This window comes from Panthera leo, chromosome B3, assembly GCF_018350215.1.
Source record: "Panthera leo isolate Ple1 chromosome B3, P.leo_Ple1_pat1.1, whole genome shotgun sequence".
NCBI lineage: Eukaryota > Metazoa > Chordata > Mammalia > Carnivora > Felidae > Panthera > Panthera leo.
The window spans coordinates 9,086,702-9,108,249 of NC_056684.1; the positions used below are offsets into that span (position 1 = coordinate 9,086,702).

General features: G+C 40.9%; 1 protein-coding gene and 1 long non-coding RNA gene across 4 annotated transcripts in view; one reads left to right on the plus strand and one right to left on the minus strand.

The window, feature by feature from the left end:
• AGBL1 (AGBL carboxypeptidase 1) overlaps positions 1-21,548 on the minus strand; it is a 774,608-nt gene that overhangs the window by 706,944 nt on the left and 46,116 nt on the right. The window lies entirely within an intron of this gene.
• LOC122221635 lies at positions 1,461-19,530 on the plus strand. Its single transcript, XR_006203339.1, has 3 exons — positions 1,461-1,626; positions 13,150-13,300; positions 18,971-19,530. It is a non-coding gene; the product is annotated as an uncharacterized LOC122221635 (long non-coding RNA).

Below are 21,548 nucleotides of genomic sequence, written 5' to 3' on the forward strand. Positions count from 1 at the left end.
CAGAGAATGTGCAATCCAGGAAGTAGGAAGAGAGGCGGCGAGGGGCTCTGTTTTGAAACAAAAAGTTCTCTAGATTTTCTAAGAACAGTTTTTTTTCAAACTGCAAGTTGTGACCCAATAGTTGATTGTAAAATCAATTTCATAGGTTCTGACTAACTTTGTGGATGAAATTGAATCAACTGTAATAGAATAGATTATATCAATATCGTTTCATGTAGCAAAGGTCCACTGTGATCTAGAAACTTTTATTTCAATGCATATACACGCATGTGTGCATACGGGGAATCTGATGTAAATGTTTTCCTTTAAAAATAAAAAGCTTACAAAGATGTTGTTTAATGGATAGGGTCCATAAAAGATCTGAACAAGAACAAACGTCTGGAATCAACTAATGAACTAGTGAGCAAACACAAAGTATTTGATCTCCCAGATGGTGCTGAGATCCAGGCACCAAGCCACTCATGTGAATGTCACCCAGAGGCTCTGTATTTCAGGGTCTATTTTGACAGTAAATATCTGGAATTCGGTCCACTCTCTGAGCATATCTCTCTGCTTCTCTCCTGCTCTCCCAGTGTAACTAAGAATGTAAAACCCATCAGAAATGAGGTAACCACTTTGTCAACCAACGGCTATAAATACAAATAAAGCAAAACTTTAAGCAGCTAAAGTCTAAGTAAGTAAGAAAATATTCACTTCCACTCCAAGAAACCAAATCCACTGCATTGAGACAGTGAACAGGGGCCCCAAAATCAGTGCCTTTGGGGTGCTGAGCTGTTCCCCGCTCCACATGGACATCCAGCACCCATGTTGCTGGTAGTTCCACTGATTCCACAGAAGAGGACTTTTTGAGAGGGCTTATTTTCTCAGAGTTTAAACCCATACCACCATCCCACATTATGTGCACCCCCCAGTTGGATGTCCAAGTGGGATTGAAAATAGAAATGCCAAAATGTCCTCCTTCATCAACTTTCCCTGACTGTACATCACTGAATGGGTCATTTAATAGATTCTTACAAAATACCCTGCTCCAAGAAAACTACAACAATACCCAAAGGAGTAGAACAGCCTCTATCCTATCCATTGTCCCAATGGGGTGGGCTAACTCAGTCAAGATGCTAGAGGTCAGAGGTCACTTCCATGCTCCTCCTCAGATAAAGCCAAACTTAAACCACTGGCAAATTTCTAAATATTCTTTTGTCATGAATTTAGCAAAAAGCCACAGACTTACAAGAATTCAATTTACTTCTTCAAGTAGAAATAAACTTTAAGAGGCTTTATAATAGTCTTAAGTCATTTGTCTCCACTCTTTGGGGGGCCCGTATAAATGCCAAGCCCTGTGCTAAGTGTCCTATGGACATGATTACACATCAGTTAATCTTCACAGGAATACCAGAGGGTGAAATCATCAGTTCTGTCTTACAATGAGCAAAGTTCCAAGTTCCACGTTCCCGCAGCTAGCAAGAGGCAGTGTTGACACAAAAGTCTACATCTGCCTGACTCTAGAGCTAGTGCTCTGGAGATCTAGTGATCTCTCCACCTTCAACATAGTTCTAGAAAGATTATAAGATAGCTCTCAGTTCAATTTCTTCATCATTTCAATAAGGGCTGCGCAGTTCAAGAGGTCAGGTAGGTGACTGGTACGAGGTCATATCATAGGATTAATGTGTCACTGGGCCAATGAAACAAACAACTTGTTCCACTTGACTCCAGCGCTTGCCTATAGGAAGCAGTTAAGCTGAAGCATGAGTGGATGATGATATTTAGAGGTAGTCATGGTGACAAGGAAGGAGAACTCTATTGGTAGCAAAGCCACAGAGGTCCGTGAATGCCAGAGCTGAGCTGATGAATTAGGAGCTACAGAGCTTGGGTTAGAAGCCTGGAGGTGCCACTTTTGTGGTCGTGGGTTCTGGGCTTACTTGACTGCTCCAAATCTTGGTTTCCTCATCTGTAAAGTGGGTATAATAAGATGTAACTGATGGGAAGGTATGAAGAGTGAGGTGAAGCAAAGATTAAATTAAGGAAAATTAAATTAAATTAAAATCTACCACACTTCCTGAAACACGACATGAACCTGAATGGCATCACTGGCAGAACTAAGTGAGGAAGTGAAGGTTCATGTCTGCACATGTGTTTGCAGATGGTGAGCCCGCAGGCTGTCATTTGCCAGTCAGGAGAGGCCCCTGGAGAAAAACGAGTCCCTATTCCCCAGTACATGGAGAAACAGAATGACCAAATTATCTCTTGGAAGTGAAATAGTCTATAACTCAGGGGCGCCTGGGTGGCTCGATGGGTTAAGCATCCGACTTTTGGTTTTGGCTCAGGTCATGATCTCGGCAGTTCCTGAGTTCAAGCCCCGCATCCGCTCCACACTGGCAGTGCAGACCCTGCTTGGGATTCTCTCTATCTGCCCCTCCCCTGGCTCGTGATCTGTCTCAAAACAAATAAAAATTTTAAAAAAATATTCTGTAACTCAGATGGCCTAGATATAGAAATTGCCACCTAGATTTTTTTTATCTATATTGTTGTGTAATAAGTTACCACAAACTGAGCAGCTTCAAACAGCACTCATTATCTTACCATTTCCATGGGGCAGGAACCCACGGCTTAGCTAAATTCTCTGTTATGGTTTTACAAGACTGTCAGGTGTCAGCTAGGCATCAGCCAGGGCTGAGGATCCATCTAAAGGCTACACTGGGGAAGGGTCTGCTTCCCCTCTCAAACAGGCTGTTGGCAACATCATTTTGCTGAGGACCCTGGCATCTTGCTGTCTGTTGGCTAAAAGACCAGTCTCAGCTTCCTAGCGGCCACCCGCTGTTCCTTGCAAAGTGGGTTTCCCCAACGTGACTACTTTCTTCACAAACAGGGAGAGTTTTCATGTGAATATGTAAATAAGATAGAGTCTGATAAAACACAACATAATCACAGGACAAACATGCTATATTTTTGTCGTATTCTATTAGTTAGAAGCAAGTCCCAACTCTTCCCCACACTCAAGGGGAGCGGAATACACAAAAGTATAAACACCAGGAGATGGGGATCACGGGGTGGAGGGTATCTTCAGTTCTACATACCACACAGAGCTTCTTGTAATCTTTAGCATTCAGATACCATGATCCTAATAATCTCCTCATCAGGACGTGACCCTCTCTCGTCCTCTCCTTTCCAGAGAATGGAACACTACCTTCTCAGAAACCGAGCATGCAGCCTCCTCCCCAGCTTGCCTTTACCGGGCACACACTCAAACACCCCCATTTCAAGGTCTAGAGTGCTCTTAAGTTGTCCATTCTTTTCGATCTCTGATGTTTCCACCCTAGTCCAAGCATATGGGGGTCTGGGACATCACTGAGAAATGTAATTTCTGGAGTTTCTAGAGTTATTAGCTCTTGGTTGAAATTTACAGTTTAATTTCCTGCATAATAAATGCAAATTGAGCTGCATGATCATTTTAGATATATTAGAAAATACAGTTAAGCATAAAGAAGTAGAAATCATGAAAATCACCCAAATATCTCTCCCTTAACTACTGCCATAACTCCAAAACAAATCTCTCCATAACTTCTCAAGCTACAACTAGAGTGATCTTCTCAAGAACACCTGGTTAGGGCACCCTCACATTGCCACCCCACACCCAGTCTTGTTCTTGGATAACAACCTAAATCTGAAACATGGTCCAGGAAGCTCTACCAAATCTGCCTGCCACCACCCCTCCACCCAGCCTTGTCTCACATCACCCTCTCTTATGGTCCATAAGGCCAATATTCCCTCTGCCAATCCTTGGAACATGTTCCCATCACTTGTCCTTTGTCCTTGCTAACGCCACAGCCTGAAATGCTCTGGGCCTTCCCTCCTCCTTCACATGTAGTTACTACCTCATCCTTTCAATCCTAGTTTAGTTTTCACCTCCTCAGGGAAGACTTCCTTGATGACTAATCTAGGTCCATGTACTTTATGGGTGTGTTTATCCTTTCCCCCCGTTTTCTCATTGCACAATTTGATTTTTAATTATTCACTCAGTGATGTGATTATTTTATTAATCTCTGTCTCCTCCCTGCAGTCTGCAAACTCCAGAAAACAAGAATCCTTCATTTTGCATTATTCTTCCCCCCACCATTTAATAGTATTTGAATACAGAGCACCATCAAATATTTGTTGAGCCTTTTCCAAAAATTGGGCTCTGCTCTAGGAGCTTCATATACACTATTCATTCATCCAGAGATATTTATTGAGCACCAACTATGTGCTGGGATAAACTGATAAACCAAAGATTTTTGTGTTCAAAAGGGTTGAGGTAGCATGACAAAAAAATAGCTAGTATACAATATTTTTGAGTAATACATTAAATTCGTATTCTAAAATGCGATAAATGCTAAGGGAAAAACAGAAAAAAGTAAAAACAGGGTAAAGAGATCAGAAGTGCTGGGATGGGTTAAGATTTAAGAGACTGTCTGGAGTAGGCCTCATGGAGGAGGCAATATCTGAGACGTGAAAAGAAAGGAAGTTGCCGTATAAATATCAGAAGGCAGCACGTGCAGACACCCTGAATGACAACAGGCTGATTTGTTCAAGAACAAGCAAGTTGGACAGGGCTGCTGGAGCCAAAGAGGGTGAGAGAGGAGAGTTGGAGCTGACGGGAGGAACAGGGACCATTCACACAGGGTCTGGAAAGCACTGTAAACGCTTCCACTTCCCTCCAAGCAAAGCATTCCCTACAGGATTTTGAGCAAATGATCTAACATGTTTTAAGGTTTCTCTGGCTACTCTACTTTTTTAAATGAAAATGAAAAAGGACTCTAGGGAAGCAAGAGTAGAAACTGGAGACAGACCAGAATAGAAACCAGTAGAAAGCTACAAGGAGCTTGCTCTACAAGGAGCAAACCAAACGCAGAAACAAACAAAAAGGATTACATGCCATGGCCAGAGTGGGATTTATCCCAAGAATGCAGGATTGGTTTAACATCTGAAAGTCAACCAATGTAATAATCCACCATAGGAACAGAATAAAGGATAAAATCCACATTACTGTCTCAACAGACACAGAAAAAGCATTTGATAAAATCCATCACACTTTCATGATAAAAACATTCACCACATTAGGGATACGAGAGAATTTTCTCTACCTGATAAAGGGATCTACTTGAAACTCACAGCTAACATGATACACAGACAAAAAAAAAGAATGAATACTTTTCCCCTGTGATCAGAAACAAGATAATGATGCCCATCGTCACCCACCACCTCTGTCCAACACTGTACAGGAGGTCCTAGACGCAGCATTTAGGAATGAATGAATGAATGAATGAATGAATGGCATACAAACTAGAAAGGAGGAACTAAAACAATCTCCATTTACAGATGGCTCGATTTTGTATAGATAAAGTCTGAAAGAATCCACCAAAAGATTATCAGAGCAAGTTCTGCAATGTGACCACGAGAAAAGATCACTATACAAAAGTCAACTGTATTTTGTATAATACACTAACAATGAGTAGTTCAGAAATGAAAATTTTAAAAAAGCAACCTCACGTATCATGGCAGCCAAAAGAATAATACAATTCTCAGTAATAAAATTACAGAAGAGACCCAGGCTTTTACACTGAAAAAAAAAAATAGAAAACATGGTTGAAAATAAAGTTTTTAAGATTTAAATAAATAGAAATTCTCTAAATTTCACCCACCACCTAACTACTATTATGGACCTAAAACCAGTGCAAGCATGTACACTCCAGGCCTCCTCCTTCAGGGCACAGCCAGAGTGATCTCAAGAGGAACACGGATATGTTTTGAATTTAGAGCTAACAGGATTTCTTGACAGCTTCCTATGAGACGTAACGGTAGCTCAGTTATTTCTCACAACAATCCCCATTTTAAAGATGAAGGAACTAATCAAGGTACATTAACCTGTCTGAAGTAGCATTAGAAGGCAACAGGGCTGGGATTTGGCCTTGAGTTGGTCTGACCCAACATCTGAGCACTTAATGCCCCTGGGCCCTTAACCCCAACACTGGGCCCATAGAGCTTTCAGAAAGAAGGAAGAAAATGGTCAGAAAGAAAGAAGGAAGTGGTCCTAAGAATTTGCCCCTAAAGCCTCTCTAGAGCTGGCTGGGGGATGTGGGGGTGTAACAGCAGAAACAGAAAGTGGTGGTGGTTGTGGGGGGGTGGGTAGGAATTAGCTAAATAACAGGCGGATAAAGCAAGAGGACTTTTACAAGGGATAGAACATGTTGCCTGCAGAGCACAGGCACCCAGAATGCCATCTGGTACAGTCCCGGCCTCCTGCCTGGCTTGAAAACGAGTAGCTGGATGGATAAAAGTACACACACACACACACACACACACACACACACACGTGCACACGTGAGAAGCTGAGTTACCAAGGAAAATGGATGGAAAATGGATCTTGCTAATCAGCATTTTCTTTTTTTTTTAATGTTTATTTATTTTGAGAGAGAGAGAGAGAGAGAGAGCAGGGGAGGGGCAGAGAGAGAGGGAAAGAGAGAATCCCAAGCAGGCTCCATACTGTGAGTGTGGAGCCAGATGTGACACTCGAACCCAGAACCCATGAACTGTGAGATCATGACCTGAGCCGAAGTCAGATGTTTAACTGACTGAGGTGCCCCTGATCACCATTTTCAAGGGAGAGAGGAGAAAATAAAAATGGAAACCAAGATGGCTCTAGCATCATGAAAGAAAAGAAAAGAAAAACCCTGAACACATAGTGTAAAGGTTGAACTGATCCTGTGCCCAGCATGGAAACTGTCCCTCTTTCTCTGGAGGGTGGGGGTGGGGGAGAGGAAGAAAAAACAACCCCCACCTCCCAGCTCTGTCCAGATGCTGCCAAAGACAGTTTGTGGGAGCCATCATTCATCATGGAAAATTTTTATAGGAGAAATTAAAACACAGACCTCAGACTGGTGTGGTTAGTAATACTCAGCAGGAAGTGTGATCGAGGGGTGACTACTGCCTGAGCCAGGGAACCAGGAGCTCAGCTCTGCAGCCAAGGCTGGGACAACCCCACCCCACCTGGTCTGTCAGAGGAGCAACTCCGCAAAGCAGAAATGGTTTGGAAGGACTTCTAAATTCAGGGGTAGGGGCAGCAGGATCAAGGATTTGGACACAAGCCTTTGAGACTCCCCAAGGCCAGGACGAGGAAGAGTAATGTCTGAGGGCGGGGGAGAAGAAGGGTGGGGATTCCAATAAACTCTCACATACAGGGCACTCTTTCTCTACAGAGGGGTGTAACTCTCAAGTTAGTACTTAAAGCAAATATTACCTTTGGGCTTTCTTAAATTATTCATAAAGTAAAATATACATGGATATGTGACTCTAAGCCTATTCTGTAATGTGTGTACATATATATAAATGTATAATGAGTACAGTATATAATCATACACATATATGCAAAATAAAATGTTACAGAATGTTTTGTTATATTGCTGTAGTAGATCAGTTGCTATATCACACATTTAGTCATATTCCTGTGATTCAACCCATCTAGAAATATTTGGACGCAAAAAGGAAAGACTGGATCCCTATCTCATTGCATAGCACAGAGCAGGTACCCAATAGATATTTCCTGACCTCATGAATAAATAAAAACGTATCTGATTTTGGAGATCTGATTTTGGATGGCTCAGTTGGTTAAGTGTCAGACTTCAGCTCAGGTCATGATCTCACAGAGAGAGCCTTTTCTCTCTGTCTCCCCCTACCCCACGTGCATTCTCTCTCTCTCAAAATAAACAAATAGGCTTAAAAAAATGTGTCTGATTTCTGATCCGGCTAAAGGCCAGAGCAAAGACAAGCCTGACCATTCTGGCCTGTTTGGTTGAGGGATAACAGAGGGACCCCCAAGCTTGGTGCCAAGGCTTAGCACCCCCAGCACCAATACAACCAGCACTTTGAAAGGTGGTCATTCACAAAAAAGACAAATGTTGTATGATTCTTTCCACTTATATGAGCTAACTATTATGGGCAAATTCATAACCAGACTCAAGGCAATCTGGGGCCGGTGGGGAGGAGAATGAGAGCTATTCCGTAATGGTTACAGAGTTTTATTTGGGGTACCAAAAAGGTTTTAAAAATTGATAGTGGTAATGGTTGCACAACATCAGGAATATAATTAAGGCCACTCAATCATGCACTGTAAAATGGTTAAAATGGTAAATTATTTGTGGTGTGCATTTTACTACAAAAAAAGTTGTCATTGGATCTGATGAGTCCTCTCTTCAAAAAACCAACTTAGGTCTTTTAGGAAAGAAGGGCTAAGAGGGCAATGGCCTGCAAAGTGCTCCCTCTCTTTACAGGACATGGGAATAGCACCAGAAAAGTTCACCAGTCACCCAGCCAGTGGTTCTCCAGCTAGAGTGAGCATCAGAGCCCTCTTGAAGGGCTTGTGGAAACAGGGTGGTGGGCCTGCCTGCAGAATTTCTGCCTTAGGAGGTCCCGGTTGGCAGCCTCAGAAGTTGCACTTGTAACAATTTCTCAGGTGCCACTGATGCTGGTGGTCTCCAGATCACACTTGTAAACCACGGACCCAAGTAGCGGGGGCTCAGTAGACTTGGTGGAGAGGAGTGCTCCTGGGACATGATTCTTTCCTGCAAAATCCTCAAGACCCTCAGTGATGTCTCCTAGTGGTGCCATGATTGCTGGACCTCAAGGCAAAGACTCCATAAACATCCCTCTCTCTGAACTAAAATTACAGACTATCACCTGAAAAGAGATCCATGAGTTTTCAGAGACTCTTTCCAAACTAGAGTCTGAGGTTCCAGACAACAGAAGCCATTACTCATTTTTGTCTGTCTCAAAGCCTTACCATGACTTGGCACTCATTTCTCAACTGACAGGATTAATGCCTGGGATTCCCAACATCCTTGGAGTATTGAATCTCTTCTAGAAATCAGAGGCTTCACTAAAATTCAGATGATAGGGGCAATCCCACTTCTTTAAATGTTTATTTATTTCTTTTGAGAGAGAAAGAGAGAGAAATAAAGAGAGAGAGAGAGAGGGAGAGGGGGAGAGTCGGTTAAAGGGGGAAAGAGAGAATCCCAAGCAGGCTTCGTGCTGTTAGCGCAAGCCCGATATGGGGCTTGATCCCACAAACCATGAGATCATGACCTGAGAGTCAGACATGTAACCAACTAAGCCACCTAGGTGCTCCAACCCCACTTCTTTAAAGGACTGGCTTTATTGTCAACAAATCCAACATTACTTATAATCTTCCAGAGAACTCAAGACACATAGTGCTACTTGAAATTCCCCTCCACACATCATGGTCTGGCATTTTACCACAGGTTTAGACAAGCAATGGGAGGATTCTCATTCTCTAAAAAGCTTTCCCTCCCTTTGCCTTTTCCCATCTAGCAAACTCCTCCCTACCTCCCAACAATCCAGCTCAAGTTCCAGCCCCTGTTACCTCAGTTTCAACTTCTGGAAAGTTCTTCCTCTGAGTTTCCATCACAGTTTCTACTTTCTCTTACCACAGCATTTTTACAGTAACACAGACATGATCTACTTGTATATTTAACTCCATATTTGGCTAGAAGTTCTCTGAAGACAGAAACTGTATTATGATCTTTGAAGTCTGAGCACCTGCTCCATAGTAGTTTTTTAAATATGTTTTTTAATGTTTGTTTATTTATTTTTGAGAGAGTAGGGGAGGAGGAGAGAGGGAGAGAAGCCCAAGCAGGCTCCATGCTTTCAGTGCAGAGCCCAAAATAGGGTTTAAACTCACAAACTGTGAGATCATGACCTGAGCCAAAATCAAGAGTCAGACACTTAAGTGACTGAGACACCCAGGCGCCCCCATAGTAATTTTTAAATACAGGCTTGGTGTCTGAATAAATTAATAAGTGAATAGATGGCAAAAGTCTTCTGCTAAACTTAAATGTACCTTAATCTTAACCCCACATTACCTCTAGAAACCACATAAAATAAGGGTCACAAAGAACTTTTTTTTTTTTAATTTTTTTTAATGTTTATTTATTTTTGACAGAGAGAGAGACAGAGCATGAGCAGGGGAGGGTCGGAGAGAGAGAGGGAGACACAGAATTGAAAGCAGGCTCCAGGCTCTGAGCTGCCAGCACAGAGCCCGACACGGGGCTCAAACTCACAGACCGCGAGATCATGACCTGAGCCGAAGTCGGACGCTTAACCGACTGAGCCACCCAGGCGCGCCAAGAACTTTTTTTTTTTAAGACTATCAGGAGTGAGTTGGAATATGGGAGGAGGGCAAGGGGGCAAGGAAGGCACTGACTGGGTAAGGGGGAATGACAATGGGCAGGCTGCTCAGCTCTGCTGAGAAGGGGGTGTGGCATCATGATTCTTCAAGGTAAGTCAACAAGCTTGTAGTAAAGCCAGAGCTGGTAGCAGCCAGAGCTACTGGTGGAGTCCACCTGCTTTGTTTCAGACTCTCTCTAGAGAGCTTGGATATTTTCCCAGACCCCTCACCCACTGTAAGCCTCATCCTTCAATCTTCATCCAGAAGTACCATGAAGAATTTGATGGCTTTGCCTAGATTGCAAGGTGAAGGAATTTTTTCCTCTGTTTACAGTTCTGTTTCTATTCCATTTGGAATTCCTGAATTATTCATAACCACTGTACCGTAAACAAGTCTTTGCCTATGGGATGTATGGGTGGATGGACGGACAGATGGATGGATGGATGGATGGATGGATGGATGGAAAGGTGGCACAAGAGATACGAGCTTCTCGTTCAAAGTAAAACTCTTAATGAGTTCACTTCCCTTCCTCCCAAAACCCCATTAATTTCATTGTGGAAATGCAAAACAAATAATTTCATAACAGTGGAGGTAATGAGAGGGGGAAGTCATAAGCCAACCAAAGATTCTAACAAATTTTGGGAGACAAATAGAAAGTCTACTGACAAATGAAGCAAAGGGAAGGAAGCCACAGCCCAGAAATAGCTGTAATGGGACAGCAGATGGGGCTGAAGGGGTCTTTCAATGTAGGGGGCAATCTCTCAAACAGAAACCCAGAAAGGCTGTGGGTCAAAATTCTACCCAACCCCCCACTCTCATCTGAAACAACAGTTTCTTATTCTTGAGTAATATACAAAAACCTCACAAAGGAAAACAATATTCAGATTGCTAGTTCTGGAATCAATATCTTAAGAAACTCTTCTGAAAATATTTTCAACCCTAAATTATCACTTAAAAGACAAGTTTTGTATATATCTCAGGTAAGTTGGTACACTGTGACTTTCAAGTACAAGAAAAACATTTTTTTTCATTGTGTGCAGCTCTCAGACTCTTGAGAATGTGTTGTGCCTAGATTGGCAAACACAGATCTACATCATGAAATATTTTGATTCTCATAACCATGGATGAACTTCCCACTTTTTGTATTTCCCTCAGCCTCTCAGAGCCTTTTGAGGTGATTATTAAATAGTAATTTATGCCCTTGCCCTCAGACCCCTTATGTAATCTTTATCCTCTCCAGGGAAAGGATGAACCCTGGTAACTCTCACAACACCTAGCACCCAGGCTTTGCATGTGGTAGGTCTCCATGGATGCTATCCAAATGAAAGCTTCCCACAGCTTCCAGATGGTAGGGAATAAGGACATTGAACTTTTGCTATTTTAAGGATGATAAAATGTCACCCCCAACATAAAAGGTTCTTCTGAAAGTGGATTGTCAGTCACTGGAATCCACTGAGTGTTCACAATGTGGCAGGCTCCATGCCAAGTCCTTACTTACTTGTTTCAAATTTTTTACAACAGATCTGAGGTTGTCCCATCTTATTATGAAGAAACTACAATTGGGGAGATTAACAAAACCTTCTCAGAGCAGATATTTAAACCCAGGTCTTCTGATTCCAAGTATAGTGCTGGTTCTACAGCATAATGTCTTTCTTCTAAGAAACTGATTGAGAAAGAAAAGCAGAGAAAAGGAAGAGGTGAGGAAACAGGGCCACATGAAAGTGCCCCTACCCCCATGTCCAACACAGAGTTTAGTCTGTCGAACTTTTGTAATGGAGTTAAATTGATGGTCTCAAATTGGCCTTCTTTGTCTTCAGGCACCTCCCCCCTACATGTGTCCAGGACTATCTGTTCTTGCATTACAAATACCCTTAGACGAGAAGGAGCTTCCAACTCTCTTGGACCCATGCAACATACTAAAGTAGCTGATAAGACAGATTCAAAGTTCTAAAGCTCCACATAAATGCATTTCAGCAAAAAAAGGATGCCGCAAATTCCTAAGGTGGCCTGAGAGTTGGACACATTCCACATTTGCATATAAGAATTTTGATATTCTCTAACAATCTGTAACACTGCTCCTCTCCATTGCTTTTCTACCCCTCCCTCCAGCCATGATGTTTCTTTGGTGGTACCTGATGTACATCATGGGTTTGGAGATGAAGACTAGCTGCCATCACCTGATCCCTGGACAAAGCTTTCCCAGTGAAGATGGACACAATACATTTTCTGCATACTGTGAAAAAAAAGGGTCTGCCAACCCACTGAGTCACAATGTTATGTGACAGCATCATCTTTGTGGACTGAAAGATTTCTAAAAGTCATTTTCTATTTAAGGCAGCTCCTACTCTGTGGTCAAGCAACTCAAATGTGGGCAGTAGGAAACTATGTGTGTTTGTTAGTTATATCCAGACTAGAAGACCAGAATGATGATAGGCACATGATGTCTTTAATCAACACCCTGCCCAAGATAGCCTTCCTGACTATGAGAGCACCCTCTACTTAAGGGTGACGTTTTGTGGTGACCCTTCTCTATGGAGAAGAGAGGAAAAGATTTGGAAAATATAATATCCTACACAGAATTCTCCATATCTTTGCTAGGTCTTGGTTGACCCATTGACAAATCTACAGTAGTTCTAGGACACCTGTAGACTGGACTATTCCTATGTATTATCAAAATTGTGTTAGCCAAGTAGAGTGTGATGTTAATAATAGATATGCATTTTACCACATATAAGTATTCACACAGGCTAAATAATGCAAAACATACCTAATATGCTTTTGATTATCAGTATATTAGCAGCTATGTAATTATATTTTTTACACCATTGTTATATGCCTTGCACTTAAAATACATGAAAGAGCACTATAAGTGGATGGGAGTTTGAATAAGAAGGCTACACTTTTTTCCAATGTAATGAATTCCTGATTCTTTGCAGCAAAACCATGATGAAAATTAATGAAAATCCCAGTGGCTATTACTCTAGCAGAAGAATATGATGGAAGTAAGAAATGCTATAAAATTACCACCTTTAAACAATGAACCATAGGGGGTATCTCCCCCTCCAGGGTCTGCAGTTTGAGTAATTGGTAAGTCACCCTTGTCTAGAAAGACACCATAGATGACTTATATGAGGCACAAAGGATTGAGTGGACTTGGTAAAGATATTTTTTCTTATGATTTTTTGAAATTCAGAGAGAAGTTTCATTTTTTTTTAAATTTTTTTTAACGTTTTTATTTATTTTTGAGACAGAGAGAGACAGAGCATGAACGGGGGAGGATCAGAGAGAGAGGGAGACACAGAATCGGAAACAGGCTCCAGGCTCCGAGCGGTCAGCAGAGCCCGACGCGGGGCTCGAGCTCACGGACCGCGAGATCATGACCTGAGCTGAAGTCGGCCGCTTAACCGACTGAGCCACCTAGGTGCCCCGAGAAGTTTCATTTTAAAAAAATTTAAGTCTCTGATCCATCAAGTTAAGAACTCCAGCTCTTTTGCTTTTCCTCTACTTCTCTGTGCTGTGACCTAAAATAAATCCAAGCCAAATGAGGCCTTAAAAATGAAGAAATGAAAAATTAAATTGTGAGACAGACCTTCCAAAGTACTGCATCTGTCCTTCAAACAACTGGGTCAACAAATGGAAACAGTGTAAAACAATGAACAGCATTCATCTGGGACCTAGATTTACAGAATAATCTAATCTTTCCGTTGGAAATCAATCCAAGCCCCAAGGGAAGGTCATCCTTGTCTACGATAAACACAACAATTATCTTGGCTCTTGCAAACCAGGCAGTTGTGTCAACCCCCAGGCATATGAGAATCATCCATGTTTATTTTAACAACCCCAACTGATAGGACTAAATGGGTTTAAAGATTAAATGCCTTGCTAGGGTGGGTTTCCTACATTTGCAGAGAGTTTTTTGCTAAATAAAATTAGGTTCAAAAAAACATAAATCATGAGAACTAATTTTCCTCGTAAACAACAGGAAAATGTTTAAGCCTTTTCTAGGGAGGCCAGAATCTTTTATGTTGCCAGAAGCCTGCCTATAAATTCATTAGTCAGATTTACTCTATTGGAGCCATGTAGCTTAGAGAAAAGTTCATCTAAGATGGAATAAGTCAGCTGCTGAGGAATGTCACAATTTCCATAACAGTACAATGTCATGCATGAAAGAACAAAGTGCTTGGGTCCCTAAAGAATGGGAAGTTAGCACTTTTGATAAAGCAGGAATCAGATGATGACCGTCCAGCACATGGTCATTCATTAGTGCCCTCTGCCATCATGTCCTTTGGGTACCATCAGCCAACTACATTCTGCTGTGGTCAAATGTCATGAGAGTCTCAAGAAGTGCAATCTTCTTTTAGGACAACAGACAGAACGAGAGGGAACCTATAATGTTACAATCAGCAGGTCCAAAAGGCTATTGTGCTGAATACAAATCCCAGCAAATATCCTGTGTTCAAATAAGTGTGCAAGCCACTTCGCACAACATCCTTCCATACTGAGATAGTTGAACAAATTATGATACATCTGCATGATATACCTATGCAACTCTTACAAGGAATGGATAGGCCTATGTATTTTTGCTGAGTGATAATAACCTGAATAACAGTAAGTAACATGTCAATGTTAAAAAGTAAAAAGTGCGGGTGTCTGGGTGGCTCAGTCGGTCAAGCATCTGACTTCGGCTCAGGTCATGATTTCACGGTTCATGGGTTTGAGCCCCGCATCAGGCTCTGTGCTGACAGCTTGGAGCCTGGAGGCTGCTTCAGATTCTGTGTCTCCCTTTCTCTCTGTCCTTCTCCCATTCACACTCTGCCTCTCTCTCTCTCTCTCTCTCTCTCTCTCTCTCTCAAAAATAAACATTTTTTTTAATTTAAATAAAAAGTAAACAAGAAAGCACGCATGTGCAATGAATGATATATGCACATATGTACATATGAACATATAGGGACATTTGGCAAGCATTAAAAAGAATAGGAACTTATGCCACAAATTGTATTTAGCAGCAATCTCCAGGGAATGGAATTGGTATAGAAAAAGGAGCATTTGTAATTTTTCTAAAAACTGCCTTATAGGGGCGCCTGGGTGGCTCAGTCGGTTGAGTGTCCAACTTAGGCTCAGATCATGATTTCACAGTTCTTGAGTTCGAGCCCCACATCAGGCTCTGTGCTGACAGCTCAGAGCCTGGAGCCTGCTTCAGATTCTGTGTCTCCCTGTCTGCCCCTTCCTCGCTCATGCTCTGTCTCTGTCTCTCAAAAATAAATAAACATTTTAAAAAATTATAAAAAAAAAAACTGCATTATATTAATTTCCTATTAATTTCAGCTTGAGCTGCCATGACAAAATACTACAGACCGGATCAGTTAAACAGCATAAATTAATTTTCTAACAGGTCAGGAGACTAGAAGTCTGAGATCAAGGTCCAGCAGGATTGGTTTCTGGTAAGATCTCTCTTCCTGGCTTGCAGATGGCTGCCTTTGCACACTGCCTTCATCTGGCTTTTCTTGGGTGTACACTCTCTCTCTTTCTCTCATTCTTCTTATACGGCTACCAGTCTTATCAGATTGGAGCCCTATCCTTATGACCTCACTTAACCTTAATTACTTCCTGAAGACTCTATCCCCAAAAACAGTCAGTTGCATTAGAGTTAGGGCTTCAACATACCAATTTTGGGAGGGAAACAATTCTGTAAATGTTTCTTTAATGGACATTATTAGCGGCCTGCCCAGCATTTATCTCCTTCCAAATGGAAACTCTATTTTGTGCAGGTATCTACTTATCCCATGTGTAGCCAGGTGCTTAAGGAAGGGCTCATCCATCCTTGCTATGGATTAGTTTAGCAATAAGGCTAAGACCCAATTCTAGCCAAAGACATGTGAGAAATAGTCTACTGAGGGATTCTAGAACAAGACTCTTATCTCCTAAGAAAAAGCCCTGGGAAGCAATGGTCACTCCTCTTCTTAAGGATATAGCCATTCTCAATTTGAGGCCTGTACCTGCTTCAGCCATTCTGTTACCAATCTGAGTATAAAGTCAATACTGAATATGGCAGAGGCAAAGAAGGGAAAACCTAACCTCTTAATGCTGTCACTGACTCACAGGATCAACTATCCCACAGCTGACCTTCCCAGTCACACGAAACAATAAAATTTCTCATTGCTCAGATCATTATAAGTCAGGGTTTGTTCTGTGGCCTGGTCAAAATCATCATAAATGATACAATTTGTAAGAAATGCTTAAAATGAATCTTTTTAAAGATTTTTTAAAAAATCACTTTCCTAGAAATTTACAACATGTATTAGCATACTAAAGACTGACAAATCTGTTTTAAAAATCCTATTGTGGCTGAACCAGAGCTCCCCAAATTTATTTGATAATGGGATCCTTTTATGTTCCCTTCAGCAAGTCCTAATATCATCAACAAAAGGAAATAGTTGTTGAAAGACACCCCCAGGGCACATCTGGGATAGACTGGGCAACATGGGGAAATGAAGGAGCCTGAACTGAAGGAACTAGCAGCAAAGGTTCCTTAAGGAAGGAAACTCTTGAGGGACTTTTAAAATCTGGGATGTCCAATATCTTTTTTTTTTTTTTTTTTTTTTTTTTTTTTTTTTTACTATGCTGCCCTTTGGTTTCAATACCATCACAAACATCTTTGGTCCCAAGTCTTCGTTAAGTCTGCCATGCAGACATTTACTGGTGAATACTGAGAGCAAAAAGATACTCCATTTCCCATATTTCACTTTAATCCCAAGGACATGGAATCCCAGCAAGCCAGATGATTTTCAGACTTTCAACAATCTGTCTATGTAATGCTACACACACACACACACACACACACACACACGTATATATGTTTCCTAGGTATCATTTGGGTGGGGGCATTACATTTGGGACTCATTATCCCATGAATCTGATGAACTAAACAATTAAATATGTAGTAAATACAAATAAAAACTAGGTAAACCGTATGAAAAATAGGCAATGCAACATAACCTCACCTTCGGAGCTGTCACAGAGAAGGGCATATTTGTACACGGGCGTCTCGTTTGGTCCAGGATGACCACAGGCAAATTCAACCAATCAGAAATCTGAAATATCCCAGCCGAAAGCCCTTCACCAAGGTGCCTTCGAACTACCAGTTATCATTACGAGGATTTTATAAATATTTGTGGGATGTTATGATTAACATGTCTTTCCCTCTTAATTTATAAAACCTATGAGGACAGGGACCATATCTATTTTACTTACCATCCCATCCCCAGTGCCTACACAGTACCCCACCTATAGTAAACTCTTAATAAATATGTGATAAAAGAATGAATCCATCAGTGAATAAGGCATTTAATAACACTCACAGATCAACTGAAGAAGTGAATCACTCATGCTTAGTGACTGTAATAAAGAATAAATATATGCCCATCATAAAATAATGTCTACAAGTAGAAGAGAACATGTCAAAGATTATATTTGTATCAGGTTCTCCAGAAAGACTTATTTGACAAATTATGGAAATGTGTATCTTTCCTTATATATGTCTGTTGCCTAAAACTTGGTAACTTAATCCTTTTGTGCATATTTTGATGGGGTTGGGAGCATGATTAAATCATATAGAACTGGGGGGGGGGTGGCTCTGGCACTCCCTTTGGAATGAAGGGCTGCCTGTTCTGTGCCCAAGTAATGGCACATCCTCCCCTCTTACTAACTATCCAACATGGGATCAGAAATTTGTTCCATAATTCATCGTGTCTCTTGAGTTATCACAAAGGTTATCATAGGTTAATTAGTTGTAAAACTGGTTAATGTTTCAGGAGGTTGGATCTTCCAGTATACAGGGACATAGACACGGAGAGCTTTGTTTTCCAGAATGCTTTACTTCTAAAACCACTATCGCAGAAATCCACAAATACATTACATTGAACAATATTTTTTTTCAGACACTGAAAGCAATGCTATAATCTGGCAGGGGCACGTGGGGAGCAGAAGGAGGATGTAGGAGAAATGTAGGAGAAAGACCCCAAGACTATGGCCAAGTAGACATTGCACGCCATTAGTATGTATCACTCTTTTTTTGAAAATGCCGCAGCGCAGACCCAGACAGTTTGACAAATGAGTAGGATCATGGAGAACACTGAGGAAGATGATTAAGGGAGTGGAATAATTGATATATGAGGAGAGAGGCTTTTGAAAAATCTAATTATGAAGAGACCCAAATGATGAGTTTGCTGAGAAAGTGCAGATGTACTTCTGCTTTGCACTTGGAAGTAAACCCCAGAGCAGGTTAGGAACCAAAGGACTTGTTCCAACAGGATGTGGGTAGGAGTGAAAGGAAGAAATAAAAAATGGGAAAGTCAAGACCCAGTGTCAGGACAAAAGTCTTCACAGGAGAATGTGTTACTCTGTACAGATCTTCCCCCATGGCTGTCTATTCTCCAGATAGAGGATTACTGCAGACCCCAGTTTCTGTCTGTAATGCCCCTCACTTGGCCTGACTGGGCAGCCAGAAGGGTCCTGTCATTTCCAATTAGGATGATTGTTTAATGTGAACAGCTTTGTGTTTAGAAGGGGGGATGTTTAGAAAATGTAGAAAATATTCCTAAATGAATAGGTCTTGAACAACCTTCAGAACCTGGCTAAAAGGGTGACTTAACTGAGAGGGGTACTCCCAGCCCCATTCTTTACAGTCTGGACTTTACCACTGTCTGAAACAGCCCAGACCCTGATTCTGATGTCCAACTATGTCTCTGTGTTGTCAAGGTTTTCCAGCACCTCGAATGAGACTTGTGGAGCCAGCCACCTGCTCTGTGCCTACATGCAAGTCTTGAGCACCTCATGTGTACCATTAAGCAAAACCTACTCAGAATGAAGAAGAAGTGGCTCCATCTCAAGTGAACTATGGAGTCAAGATCAGAAAGAGCCAAGAGGGGCCAGAGTGACACTTTCCATTTGCCACCTTCTAATTTGGAAAAAATGGCTACATGGCTCTGTCACAGCATTCTGAACTCCAGTGGAATGAAGCAATTTTCACCTCATAGATCCTCTCCCATTCCTATGATGGTATTCCTTGGCCCCGTTTCTGTGCTTACACTCTGCCAAATCCATGAGTCCTTCCTCTGGTCACCTCCTCTGTTGGAAAAGGAATGATTTGGGGAAGTTGGACAATAATAACGGACCAATTCACCTGCCTCTCAGTGACATTTCTAAATAGAGTCAGGGAAAGTATTCCTATCTAGGATGAAAGGGTTCCCAAAGGTTGCTTAATCAACCATCACAGTAGCTGGTATAATCACATTTACAAATAAATCAAGGTGATATTATTTCTGTCTTCATAATTATTTATCTTTCCAAAAAAATGAATTAGGTTTTTTACAAGAATTTTTAAAGTATTTTTTAGCAATGAAAATGTGAAAAAAAATTAAGCATAAAATAAATCTATTTATGGTATTTATCATGCCTGTTCTCAATTAGACAGGTAGGCTTTTTACAAAGATGGTACTAAAAACAAAGAAGGAAGCCCCTTCACTTCCAAAAGCCAAGGCCAAAGAAAAGGCGTTGAAAGCCAAGAAAGTGAAGCTGAAAGGCCTCAGCCAGAGAAAAAAGATCAGCAGGTCACCTGCCTTCCAATAGCCTAAGACACTACAGCTCTGATGGCAGCCCAAATATCCTTAGAAAAGCACATTAGAGGAAACAAGTCTGACCACTATGCCGTCATCAAACCCCCCAACCACCAAGTCAGCAGTGAAGAAGATAGAAGTCAACAGCACACATGTGTCCATTGTGGATATCAAGGCCAACAAGATCAAATAGGCTGTGAAAAAGCTGTATGACACTGACGTGGCCAAGGTCAACACCCTGATAAGACTCCTAATGATGATGCTTTAGATGTTGCCAACAAAACTGAGATCAACTAAACTGAGTGCAGCTAATTCTAAAGATAAATTTTTCAACATAAAAAAAAAAAAAGACATAGGATGGAATGGATGGGTGAACGAACAGATTGCTAAACAAGATGATGTATGTGTACTATTGATCATACTATACGCACTATTTTATAACTTGCATCTGCATTTTCACCTAATATTATACTTTCAAACATTTTCCTAAAATACGTTTTAATGGCCACATAATATTCGGTGTTATGCATATACTGTTACCCGCTCATCAATACTTTACAGTTCAGTTTGTAAGTTATTTCTAATCTTTTACTATTAGAAACAATGCTGTCTCGGTATCAATGGATGTGAATCTATGATCATTCTTTTAAGAATTCTGGAAGTGGAATACCCAGGTAAGAGGAATTAAGCTCTTTTATGGCTTTTCATTTACACAGACAGTTGCTGTATATGAAGACACCTGTTTGACCCTGCCCTCACCAGAACTCATGCTATCACATTTTATACTGGTCCATATGGTAGACAAAAGATATATGTGTATACACACAGGAGTAAGTGCACATACCATTGTTCCTCCAATTTTTAAATTCATACAATTTATTATATATTTATATGATTTATTTAGAATACATTAATGTATGCAATGTATTTTATAAGTATATAATAAAATTATATATTTATAAATTATATAGTAAAATATTCTATTGTATATTTAAAAATTATAAACTTACAATATTTATATTCTATTATAAATTTAATATATTACCTCCCAATACTAGGTACAGGGAAGATTTCCCAACATATGTAAACTTTAAAAGTAACACAGAAAAGTTCAGAGCAGAGACAAGCCAAGTGATTTTTATTATTTTTAATTTGATTTATCTATTTTTAGAGAGCAAGAGAGCATGAGATGGAGAGGGGCAGAGAGAGAGGGAAAGAGAGAGAGAATCCCAAGCAGGCTCTGTGCTGTCAGCATGGAGCCTGATGTGGGGCTTGAACTCAGAAACACAAGATCATGACCTGACCTGAAACAAAGAGTCAGATGCATAACCGACTGAGCCACCAGGGCACCCCATGCCAAGTGATCTGTAAAAGACAGAATGGTTTCTAGCCCAACAAGATTTGAGTGTGAATGGATTAAATGTATTAACAAATTTAGAGGGAAAAAAAAAAAAGCCTGGGCCATTGTAATCAAAGAAAAAGAAGCATTGCAGGCACAAATGTTGAGAAAAACCCCAAGAAACGCTTTACAACAGAATCCCAAACCCAGGATAAGGCTCATTCAGTCCCACAATAGATACATCTCCATTGCAAGGATGCCTGCAGCAGATCTAAGTTTTTACTATTTTATTACACTTAAATCTCTTTCTCCAATATTATCTTCTGACTGGTTATTTTTGGTAAATGGGAAAACAATATTCATGTGTTCACCTTATGGCTAA